Source organism: Leptinotarsa decemlineata, unplaced genomic scaffold (assembly GCF_025532065.1).
Source record: "Leptinotarsa decemlineata unplaced genomic scaffold, Ldec_3_MD MMD2_tig00026328_RagTag_RagTag, whole genome shotgun sequence".
Classification (NCBI taxonomy): Eukaryota; Metazoa; Arthropoda; class Insecta; order Coleoptera; family Chrysomelidae; genus Leptinotarsa; species Leptinotarsa decemlineata.
The window spans coordinates 8,298,498-8,311,652 of record NW_027412688.1 but is presented as its reverse complement, the minus strand read 5'-3'; the positions used below and the strand labels follow the sequence as shown (position 1 = coordinate 8,311,652).

At 35.7% G+C, this 13,155-nt stretch overlaps 1 protein-coding gene across 1 annotated transcript in view; it reads right to left on the bottom strand.

The window, feature by feature from the left end:
* Positions 1-13,155, bottom strand: part of LOC111511971 (metabotropic glutamate receptor 2) — a 126,292-nt gene that overhangs the window by 9,597 nt on the left and 103,540 nt on the right. The window lies entirely within an intron of this gene.

Here is a 13,155-nt window from a genome sequence, read left to right as displayed (position 1 = left end):
CAATCTACACATATAATAAATCGTAACTACCATGTATGTAGCATACAGGTATGTATACAAGGTAGGGTTTCGATGTATGCAGATATCTCGTTTGCGGTTGTTTAAAATCATCGGTCGGCACTCAAGAGAGATTCATTGAAATGATACATTGAGAGAGCTAAAAAAATATTTTTACTCTTCAAATTGTGATAAACAGTGTAACATATTATTCCTTGAATACTTGACTTTTAATTGTGTGTGGTTTGTACAGAGTCCAGATAAGTCTACTACGTTGCATTTAAGTTTATATATGTTGACCGATTTCCACACGTACAATATTTTTGTAATGAATTTCCAATTCTCTACCTTACATTACCTTTCATATAACAGCCAAAAATGACATTTTTGGGCGACAGAAGACTAATGTTTTCTGATATGAGTATTTCGAACAACGATATTCAATGGAAATCTCAAAATTCAGGGCAAAGAATAATTGATTACGAACTTTTCATTTGAAATATTCTCTTCTCCCTTCACTTTCGATTAAACTACACGTCTGAGATAATCTTTGTTATTTTTATGCATCCTATATATCAGGATATTTTTATTGTTTTTATAATTTTTGATGTTATGTGGCCAAATTGGCCGATAATTGTTGTAAATCCATTATAACGTATTCAAGCAACACTATATTGTGAGACGGTTGAAAAAACCGCAACTATACATCGCACTATACGAGAGCCTCTTCAGGTCTGTTGAAGACTCTGAAAATTTTGAAATATATGTTTCAATAAAGGTTTATAACATTGACCACCTCGTTCGCCAGACCTGAAGTTATTGGATAATTTTGGAGTTATTGGAGTTTCATTGAAAATGGTGGATGTTGGTCCCACCCGGCATCGCCCGGTGACATACCATCGCAACGGCTTAGGCAGCGTGATGTTGCTTTGGGGCTTTTGTTGCTGTGCCATTGTTTTCGGTTTCAAGGGAGGAAATATAAGGAAAAATTTGCTCTCCTAGGGTCAAAATACTCCGGAGGTAAAATAGCTCCCCAATCGGATATCCGGGTGGGGGCTAATTCAAGGGCATCATCCTGCAGAAGTTATTCGAAAACCACTATTTCTGCTGATAGTCAGCAGGGTCTTTCTAACATCAGTCCACAGGGAACTAGCATGGTAACTGCAGTTGCTAAGAGGCCCACTAGCAATTTTAAAATCGATTTTTGCAACATCAGATCACTCAACTCAGATATAAACTCAGTGCACCAACATCTGCCATCAAATAGTCCTCATATTCTTGCATCGCCTATGATTTCCACTCCCGATTCAAACGTAACTTTGGAATTTCTCGTTTTATCAGTAACGATCTCTCCTGTCAACGAGAGGAAATGCTGGAAACCCGAAACATTGATGTTATGCGGCTCAAAATAATATCACAGAAGATCACCAAATTCATATGTTGCGTTTATCAACCACCTAGCGATACACAATATAGGGAACTATTCTGTTCACTTGCAAATACCATTGACTTTCTGCAAAACAATCATACCAGTAACGAAAATTCCATATTCGGCGACTTCAATGTCCGCAATATAGACTGGATATTACTGGAGTTTTTTTTCAACACTAAATCGTTATTTTTAACACCTCGACACGTGTTTCGATCAGCAAGTGATCATCTTCAAAGAGGAAGTTTAAGTCAAGAGGAAGATTAAACTTCCTTTTTGAATATGATCACTTGGTGATCGAAACACGAATAACGATTTGGTGTTGGGAAAAAACTCCAGTAATATTCATTACTACACCAAAGGTTCCAAACAGTGCATCATAAGAATATAGACTGGCTCAAATTTTCAAATATCAACGACAAAGTCGCGAAGCTTTTGCAATAAGCAGCGGACTTACTCAGATTATAAATGAACCAGGATTCCAGACCGTGATGGAGAATATGCTAGTCTTCTGGATCTATACCTAACAATCAATCCAGAAATTTACACAGTCACCGTAAGGTCTCCATTGGGATCTTCTGACCACAAATTCATTTCAGTGTTGAGTGAATTACCGATAAATGTTGGGGAACAATCTAAGCCGCGCAAAGTTTGGCATTACAGATCAGCTGAATGGGAAGATCTTCAAGACCATTTCTGAAATTTCCCTGGCTAGATGTTTGTTTCAGTTCTAAAGATCCATCAACTTGCGCTTCTAAAGTCACGGAAGTTATTCTATCATCCATGGACGCATATATTCCTTTTTCAACGAAACGGACCTTCTACCATGCATTAATTGAATCGCATATAGGTTTTGCAATTGCTTTTTGGGGTGCATGCAATAAAAATTTATTACAGATGATCCAAGTTGTACAAAAAAGAGCCATTAGAGCCCTCTTCAAGATTAAGAGTCGCAAATCGTGCAAAGAATACTTTAAAAATCACCAAATCCTCACAGTGATCTCTATTTTTATATTGGAAACATCTTGTTTGATTCATAAGCACCGTGATCTATGTAAAGAAACGTCATCGTCTTACAATACTCGATCTTCCCAAAACTCGACTCTTATGTTGCCTATACCCAAAAGTCGCCTCGTAAAGGACTCTATTATATATAACGGCTTGAAAATATACAACTACCTTCCAGCAAGAATTAGGGAAATAAGAATTATAATAGATTCAGAGGTAGTGTGAAGGTTTTACTCTTTGATCATCCCTTCTATAGCTTGGATGAATTTTTTATAGCCAAATTATCTGAATGAACTCATTATCCATATCTGTCATTGCTGAGGCTCAGTTATGTGAATATGTATATATGGATGGGTATATATATATATATATATATATATGTACCATTATTTACTCTAATTTGATCAGATCCTGTGTTTATTTGTATTTATACATCTGTAAGTGTTATTTTAACTATATTTTAACATACATCCATGTACGACAACTGACTTTGTCAACAAGAATTGTATTCTTTCGACAATAAAGCATATTCTGATTCTGATTCTGATTCTGATTCTAACGGTAAACCTTGGTTCAACAAAAATTGCGACCAAGCTGTCATCTCCAAGAATCTAGCCTACCGACAGTGGCGCAAAAATCTCAGTGCCGAAAATCGAACTAGGTTTGTTAATGCTCACAACAGCTGCAAATTTAGGATAAATGAAAGCAAAGAACTTCTCAATCAGAGAATTAGGAATAAATTGCTTGCCAATACCAACGGGTCTAGATTCTTCTGGTCGGTAGCTAAAGCTGTCAATCAGAACTTTACAAAATTCCACCATTAACACAAGCGGATGGTTCAATTGCAACAACAGCCATTGAAGAAGCAAATCAACTAGCTGAACAATTTGCGTCCCACTCCACAGTCGATTTTCTGGAAAAGGCAACACCCATTATTCCCACACTAGAATCCACAATGCCGGAAATTACTTTTCGGCAGCGTTTGAACAGGCGAATTTTGAAACAGCTCAATATTAACAAGGGTTCTGATCCTGATGATTGCCTGTCATCGTACCTAGAAAGTGTGCAAATGAACTCGCAACAGTATTTTGCAGACTTTTCAACATGTCTCACAAGAAAGGAGTTTTCCTTTTTGTTCTATTCCCAAAAAGGGGAAAAAAAACTCTTACAAATAATCATATACCAGATTTAAACAGATTATTTTTTTCGCTGTAAGTAATATCAAAAATCATGGAGAAAGCTGTCCTCAAATATTTGGAAGGATTAAACATCTTGAGTGATCGTCAATATGGCTTTTGGAAACAAAGATTAATAGACCACCTTCTATCGTATGTCGCCCATATTTGGAATAACGCAATCGAGAAACGTGAAGAGTCAAGAACTGTTGCGCTCGATATTTCTAAGTCCAGACGTACACGGACCACATATTTGCAGTTGAGGCAACCACACTATTGTGGTCATGTTAACTGCACTTCGCGGTTGACCCAACCACATTTTTGTGGTCGACTAGCGGTTATATAAACCGCACTTGCAGTTGAGGCAACTGACATCAACAATTGAATGATGTGAGACCAATACGAGAAAAAGTACACGACGGTGTACGCGGTTGGGTAGGACTGCAAGTTTGTGGTTAGTGTACGGCGGATGCCAGTACAGTATTTCTAATGGGCGGCTTGAGTTCGCTGGAACGCGACTGCAATTGTGTGGTCGATCCGACCGCAAAATGTGGCTCGTGTACGGGCGCTCTAAGGCTTTTGACTGTGTGTGGCATGAGGGTTTGCTGGCCAAACTTCGATGCTATGGCTTGTCGGATCATTTCTGTGTATAGCTCTTCAGCTTCCTGAAAGAACGTTCCCTACAAGTGGCCGTCGATGAATATCTCTCGAATACTTTCACCATCAACGCTGGTGTCACCGGCAGCAGGGGGTAGAATATTTTAATGAGGATCTGGAAGTAATTTCGAATTGGGGTGAAATCAACCAAGTTCAATTCAATGCCACAAAAACCCAGGCATCGGTTTTCTCCAAAAAGATAAATGTTTTCAAACCGGATATAATATTGTCAGGTCAGACAATTCCGCTTTCTGCTTCGATAAGTTTGTTGGAGGTTAAAATGGACACCAATATGTCTTGGCACAATCATGTCGCTGGAATTGCAAAGGCTGCTTCTCAAAAGCTTGAAACACTGTTCCGAAACAGAAAACTGTACACACTTCAGCAACTTTTGATGCTCAATAAAGCTCAGATCAGACCTTCTTTGGAGTATTGTTCTCATGTATGGAGCTCCGCCCTCAAACATACCCTGCAACTACTGGATTCCATCCAGAAAAGAGCCATCCGCCTGATTGGAAATGCGAACATCACTTGCAACCTTGATAGTCTGGAACAACGAAGGCATCGAAGAAAGGTTGGAGATTTGACTCTCTTCTATAAATACTTTCACGGGAAGTGGTCAAGTGACTTGGCACACTTGATTCCACTAAGAGCGATATATGATGTGCATAATGCTGCAAACTATCGGGCTATTTGTGTTCAGAGTCAAATTTCTAAAGCGTTTGAAGCTGCCTAGTCTGTCCGGCTGATCTCCTACCTTGAACATAACAAAATCATCTCCAATAACCAAAACGGATTCAGAAAAGCTAAATCAACTTCAACGGCTATTGAACAAGCTCTGGATTTTATCTATGAACAGCTTAATAACAAGAAGAATGTGCTAGGTATATTCTATGATTTAACTCGTGCATTTGATATGGTTAACCACAACTTACTTTTTCGTGAATTATACAGCATAGGAATTCGTGGTATACCACATGATTGGATAGTATCATATTTGACAAATCGTTCTCAAGTGACAGTAATAAATAATAGCAAATCTGACTGTAAGAGTGCTGAGTTAGGAGTGCCCCAGGGGTCTATATTGGGACCAACTCTTTTTATAATATTTTCAAATGACATCTACGATACCTGAACCACACCAAATAGAATGATACTTTATGCTGATGACACAAATATACTCTTAGCCCATAAAACCTTGGGAAGTCTGGTAAACTTGGGTAATTATGCATGTGATGAATTCAGTAAATACTGTAGCGACAATGACCTTGTCTGCAATATAAAGAAAACATTGTTTATCAATTTTTTACCTAAGAACGGTACTTCGAATCCAGATCTATTGAACAACATCAATATGTGTGGTGAAACTCTGGAATACTGCCAGGTAGCTAGATTTTTAGGAATACTCCTGGATCAAAAGCTAACATGGGAGGCACATATCGACAGTTTATGTGTAAAGGTTGGCAGTGCAAACTATGCAATTCGGAATCTGCGAGACACTGTCTCTACAGAAGTTATAAAACTCATGTATCATGGACTGGTACAATCAAGAATACAGTATGGATTGATCTTCTGGGGTAACTCTGCATATACTGACCGCATTTTTAAGGTTCAGAAAAGAGTCATTCGCTGTATGGACAAGTCTCGTCCACTGGACTCTTGTAAACCACTGTTTAAAAAATTCAACATCCTACCATTGCCGTGCTTATACATATTACAGCTAGTGTTATTTATCTATGATAATAAACACCTATATTCAAAAAACCCTGATATACATAATTCGCTACTCGGGGTGAACATACTTTATACCACTCCTACTCTCGCTTGAGTGTGAGTCAAAATTCCCCAAAATACTTGGGTATTAAATGTTTCAATAAAATAACAACTTTTATAGGGATCAATAAAAGTAGAACTGTAATGAGGAATGAACTATTTGATTTCTTGTTGGATAACTGCTTCTACAGTATGGATGAATTTCTTGCTTTTAGTGCTTAGATAAATGACTTAGTTTATTTTATACATGTAGTCTTCTCTTTTAAGTTTGTTCAAGATCAAACATTTTTGTTTTGCTTTTAGCGTTTTACTTTTGACTAGTCCAATAAGTTTTTTCACGTATTTAGTCTTGTAATTATGTATGTGTGAAAATTTTAGTGATGAATTAAACTATTTCTATTTCTATTTCTATATCGGAAATACGCGACGGACTGTGGCTCCTCATCGTTCTAAGGTTCAACTTAGTACACCTCGAACTTCACTGTTTAAGAACTCTCCCATTTGGAGAACGCCATTTATGTGGAATAAACTTCCTGAGAACGTTTTTCCAAATGGATTTAATCTCCAGCGATTCAAATCCAATTTGAATCACTACTTTCGCACAGGCTCCGCTCTAAGAGCGCCTTAAGGATTTTCCTGTAATGATTGTGTTTTGTCTTAAAAAAAAAGATGAAGTCTGAACATCTAGTTATCACTGAGGCTGACATGAGAAATGCCTTGAATCGCTCAATTTCGTGTCAGATACAGGGACACTTAACAATCCTCATAGAAATGAAACATCTTCGAACAACTACTGGATTAGGTTATATATCTAGTTTCAGGATGTTTTATGGCAGAAATGAATTGAGACACGTTTTCGTGTTTGGTTTTTGAGTTATATCGATTCAGGTGGAATTTTTGCCACTAACTTTCATTAATTCAACGTTAACCCCAACCAAATCAATATACCGATTTTCATCAATTGAATATCAACAAATTGTCAGTTCATGGAAACAATTTATATAAATAATTCCAACTCCCTGGAACCGTTTCTATAAAGTATAGGGAATTTCTTCAGAATTTATTGAAAAAAAAATTAACAAAAGGTTTAATTAAAAAGGGGTAACCGTGCCTTGATATAAAAACATTGAATAATGATCTCTTGGAATCATTATATTATACATAAAAAATAAGTTAACTAAAACTTTAAATAAAGTATTTTCATTAACTTCTTGTTTCGAATTTTCTAACTAGTTCTTGTTATTTATTGTTGAGTCTCCTCAAAATTATAAAGATTCTTTCTATTGACAATGAAACAGTCGTGTGAAACCTTTTGAGAAAGTAAAATCATTTACTAGAAAACGAGTCAAAATTCGTTCTACAATCATTATTTGAATATAAATGTAATTACTGTTTGAATTCAATGTCTACTTTTTTACGGAAATTGACAGTATTAAACATCCCAACATACTTGTTCATTGTTAATATCATGTCTGTTCTTACCTGAAATTCCGAGAAAAAAGCGAAGCGGAAAAATATAAATTATATATCCATCAGTCTTGCAGTTATAATTAACAGTAATAAAAGAATGATAGGTGAGAAAAAAGTACGATATGACCTTCACATAATAAGTTGATGGACAATTCAATGTGCCCTAGACGTCTCGAATAGAACATGAGTCATTTATTGAGGATTGAATTACAGAAATTACATAACAATATGATGTAATTACAAACAGACAATTCAGATGATTGTTTGTCAGTCAGAACTTCACCATATGGAAGGGAACACTGAACTGTGAAGAAAGAGCAAAAAAGCTTTTGAGATTCTCAATATCATTATACATTTTTTTATTCATTCGGAATGAATCCGTTTTGAATTTTGAAAATTTTAATTGCAGAAAATCTATTGAAAAAAATTCAGTCGAGTTTCATTTCCACAGTTCTATTTTTTCTCAAAAAAACCGTTCACTGTTCTTGGAGTCTAACGTCAATAAATGTCATATTGGTAGTGGGTTGGGCCTAGGTGGTCGTCCATTCAACTCAGCGGTATAAAAACTGGGTGAATTTCTGCTGAAGACCCCCTCAACCTCACCACGTTCGAGAAAATCCCGCTTAGCTATTTCAATTCCTAAAATCGTATTCCTTTCTCAACGCTGTTCTCCTGGGGAATATTCCTCAATTTGGGTTATTACAGTAAATGCAAGTTTAAACAAAATAAAGTTGAGTTCAATTCATGAGTTTTTCAAATTCACTTCGAAAAGTATTCAAATTGATGTTTCGAATGTTGGGTTTTAATTTTTAAAGGGATTTGTTTCTAATTCACATATTGGTAACAGCGCCTAGAATGCTAGATCGGAGTTCAGGTTAGTAGTATGCTAGAAGAAGAAGAATCATGTCAATAGTGTCAAATTGAGGCAAAATATAAATTATAGTTCAATATCACCTCCACAAGCCACATAAACAACAGTTGTTTTGTTATTTATTTATACAGGCTGATTCACGGTGGATGGCACATTAGACGTTTCTGGTGAACCAGACAACGGATCACTTTGAAAATTTAATGGAGGGCATATTCGGACATTCTCTAGCCAACTAAAATATTTTCGACAATGCGGTGTTGCCGCTTCTATTAGAAAGCAGTAGCAACTTTGATTTTTCAAATGGAACACTCTGTATATAATATTATTTTTGGAATCTCCTACAATTGTCCGACAACTTTTCTTGATATTTCCCTATACCTATCTGTTACCGTTTTCGAAATAAAAATTAATTTCAATTTTTTTTTCGAAAATCATGACTTCTAAAAATGCCGATATCTTTTAGTTAAGAAGTACTATGATATCGAAATTTGGTTTGGAGTTAGGTGATACTTGGGCACTTCCCACACGTCAGCCTAATCTCCGTTACTTCAATACAGGGTGGTAAAAAAATACAGTTTTTTCGTTTGCTTGAAAAAGTTGCTGAAATTTGATTATTTTAAATGGAACACCCTGTATATTATTGAAAATTCGGAAAGCTGCTGAAATTTGCTTTCTTTCTATGTATATCATACCTATACCTAACTAGTCAAGTTTCGGACTTATGAACATTTATTTGTGAAAATGTCCCTTCAGAATGGTATTTCCATTCGGTATTTGGTGAGCAGGCCATGATTACTATTTGACAGTAGCGTTGTGACATTCTCCTAATAATATCGACATTTTCGTCACTTCAGAAGTTGCAAATACCTTTAAAACGATGGAACAAAACTATTCAAACGAAGTTCTTATGAATTTGTTTATTATTTTTGGACAGTGTGACAAAATTATCAGCAGAACATGTAGAAAGTTCAATGAAATGTATCCGAATCTACCGCCAATGAACCTCAAGAAATTTATACGAATTCAGAACAATTTCAATGCATTTGGATCAACTTTAAAAGCACCAAGAAACTTGCCTCGACCCGTAACTTTCGAAGACAACCAGATTAATGTCTTAGCATATTTTCACGCATTTCCCGAGTCATCGATAAGAAGTGCTGAAGAAGATTTGGGTATAAAATATTCATCGGTTCAAAGAATCTTGCGAAGACATAAAATGCATGATTATAAATTCACCAAAATTCAAGCAATGAAGCCTCAAGATCCTCAACAGAGAGTAGAATTTTGTGAAATGTTGTTGACACGCATTCAAGAAGATCCACTTTTTTTAAATAAAATTATTTGGACTGATGAATCGAAATTTTCGAGAGAAGGGATTTTCAATAGAAAAAATCGTCATTATTGGTCCAGTGAAAATCCTCACGTCACAAAAGAAGCCGGATTTCAAGAAAAATTTAGTTTTAATGTCTTCTGCATGTTGATGGACAACAAATTGAGGTACGTGATATACGAGGAGTCATTAACATCCAGAAGCTACCTGAATATTTTGGAGAACACTGTAGACAGTTTCGTGGATAATCTGCCACTCGAAGATTATCGAAACTGTTGGTACCAACTAGACGGAGCTCCTGCACATTGCACAAGAGGAGTGAGCGCAGAACTGGATAGACTATTTGACGATCGGTGGATGAGGCGCTTGGGACCATGGAATTGGCCAGCGAGATCACCCGATCTTAATCCATTAGATTTTTATTTGTGGGGAATGTTTAAAGAAAAAGTTTACCCAATTCATCGAGAGATGAATTGTTAGAAAGGATTGCCCAAACATTTGAAGATTTGGATCCCAATGAAATCAGATCTGCCACCACGAAAGCAGTCAACAGTCGCATTTTAAAGTGCTTGGAAGTGAACGGCCAGCGATTCGAACATATTTTGAAATATTCCACATGATTGTTTTACTTTTTTATAATTATTCATATCAATATTTCCAATTTCAAGTTTCTTGGTGCTTTTTTAAAATTTATCCAAACATATTGAAATTGTTCTGAATTCGTATAAATTTCTTGAGGTTCATTGGCGGTAGATTCGGATACATTTCATTGAACTTTCTACATGTTCTGCTGATAATTTTGTCACACTGTCCAAAAATAATAAACAAATTCATAAGAACTTCGTTTGAATAGTTTTGTTCCATCGTTTTGAAGGTACCTATTTGCAACTTCTGAAGTGACGAAAATGTCGATATTATTAGGAGAATGTCACAACGCTACTGTCAAATAGTAATCATGGCCTGCTTACCAAATACCGAATGGAAATACCATTCTGAAGGGACATTTTCACAAATAAATGTTCATAAGTCCGAAACTTGACTAGTTAGGTATAGGTATGATATACATAGAAAGAAATCAAATTTCAGCAGCTTTCCGAATTTTCAATAATATACAGGGTGTTCCATTTAAAATAATCAAATTTCAGCAACTTTTTCAAGCAAACGAAAAAACTGTATTTTTTTACCACCCTGTATTGAAGTAACGGAGACTAGGCTGACGTGTGGGAAGTGTCCAAGTATCACCTAACTCCAAACCAAATTTCGATATCATAGTACTTCTTAACTAAAAGATATCGGCATTTTTAGAAGTCATGATTTTCGAAGAAAAAAATTGAAATTAATTTTTATTTCGAAAACGGTAACAGATAGGTATAGGGAAATATCAAGAAAAGTTGTCGGGCAATTGTTGGAGATTCCAAAAATAAAATTATATACAGAGTGTTCCATTTGAAAAATCAAAGTTGCTACTGCTTTCTAATAGAAGCGGCAACACCGCATTTTCGAAAATATTTTAGTTGGCTAGAGAATGTCCGAATATGCCCTCCATTAAATTTTCAAAGTGATCCGTTGTCTGGTTCACCAGAAACGTCTAATGTGCCATCCTCCGTGAATCAGCCTGTATAGAGGAAGATAGGTTAGGTTCACAAAATGTCATATGTCACAGAATGTCTCGGAACTCGGAACATAAGTAAACAGAACAGCACGCCTCTGAAATATGTCATCTTTGTTTGTCTTACACAGGTAACAGATTCATTGTCGTTTATTAGCTATGACCGATGTTGCCAAATGGTGAAATAGAAACGAATCCCTTTAAATGTTGAATGCATTATTTCATTCCTCTTTTTCAAGTATTTAAATAATTTTTTAAAGAAAAAGGTTGAAATGATAAGTTTAAGATGCGTTGTTTCAGAGCTCTTTTATGAAAACTACTTGATTTTCGTCAGGAGGAACATTCTCCATTCAAAGCCCTACATTTCCGCTGTCAATCAGGTAAGGCAAATTATCTATAAAAGAACAATTCCTTCAGGCCAGTTACAACTCTCCTACACTAGTTAATGGACTGACCCCTATCAGAAAACAACTACTCCTCTGGCTAATATCACGAAGGGCGTTGACAGGTGTCAGTGTAGGATTCTTCACAGAAGTAAATCCTGCATATCCTGTTGGCAATACAACTGTCGGAATTGATTTTAAATTATTGAAACAGACACACTTGCACACAGGTTTCGACAACAGCATATGCAGGAAATACTTCTGTGGAATTCTGCACTAACGACTGTCGGATATTATCCAACGCTCTTCGTGGTATTAGCCAGGGGAGTAGCTGTTTTCTATTAGGTGTCAGTCAATCCACTAACCTACAGTGTAGGTGAGTTGAGACTCGCTTTAACGAATTGTTCTTTTAGATAATTTGATTTACAGTCAGTTTTCAAGTATGCCCCCTTACTATATGTGAAGGGAAGGTCCATTCATTTGGGATTTGTTTTCAATGTTAATGTAGGTTTCAACAACTCTTTATTAGTTTCTTAAGATTACTGAGAAGGAGAAGTCTGGGATTCACGAAATGAGCTGTGGGGATAGTGATAAAAACTATATTGGTCAAACTAAGCAGAATATAATATCTCGCTACAACGAATATGTCCACATATTTGATTTAATGGACGAGAGAAGTATTTTGCCTCTCAACATGCTCTAGGAAAATGCCACATTACGAGTGAGGATTGTTTGAGATTGTTGATACAAGACCATGCCAATAAAGGCACCATTCCTAACAGCCCGCTGTTTACTTCCGTACGTGATAATTACGGATGAGATAAATATAGTTAAAAAGCTAAAAAACACGATTTTGAAGAACATCGAACTAAAAAGTTGAAAATATTTTTTTTAAATAAACTTAAAACAAAAAATATGGCACAAAGCGCCGTCTTTTTCCACAATAATACTAGTATTCTTTGTTCGTTATTGTTTTAAGCTTATTTAAAAAAATATTTTCAACTTTTTATAATAATAATATCGTTTATTATGCATAAAAATACATTTATACATAAAAGGAAAAGGGTTAGCCAAAGGCTATCTTCCACCCCTACCAAAGTATAAGAGTATAAGAAAATAATTATAAACATACTCTTTTACTATCATAACAATGATAGAGAAGAGAAAAAAATAAATCGTATAGTTGCTAATAACTCTTAACATTATTTTGGTCAATTCAACAATTTCATTACACTACCATACATTGAATTTTAAATTTTTTAAATTAGCACTGAGTATTAAGCATCTGTGATTTTATTTCTTTCCTAAATTGATGAACATTAGGATTTAAAAGGGGTAAAATTTCATTCAGATAATAAGGGGCTATATAAGAAAAACATCCTTGAAATTTGGAAGTACGGTGCCTAGGTATGTTGAATGAGTTAATTCTCAAATTGACCATATGTATGTCAGA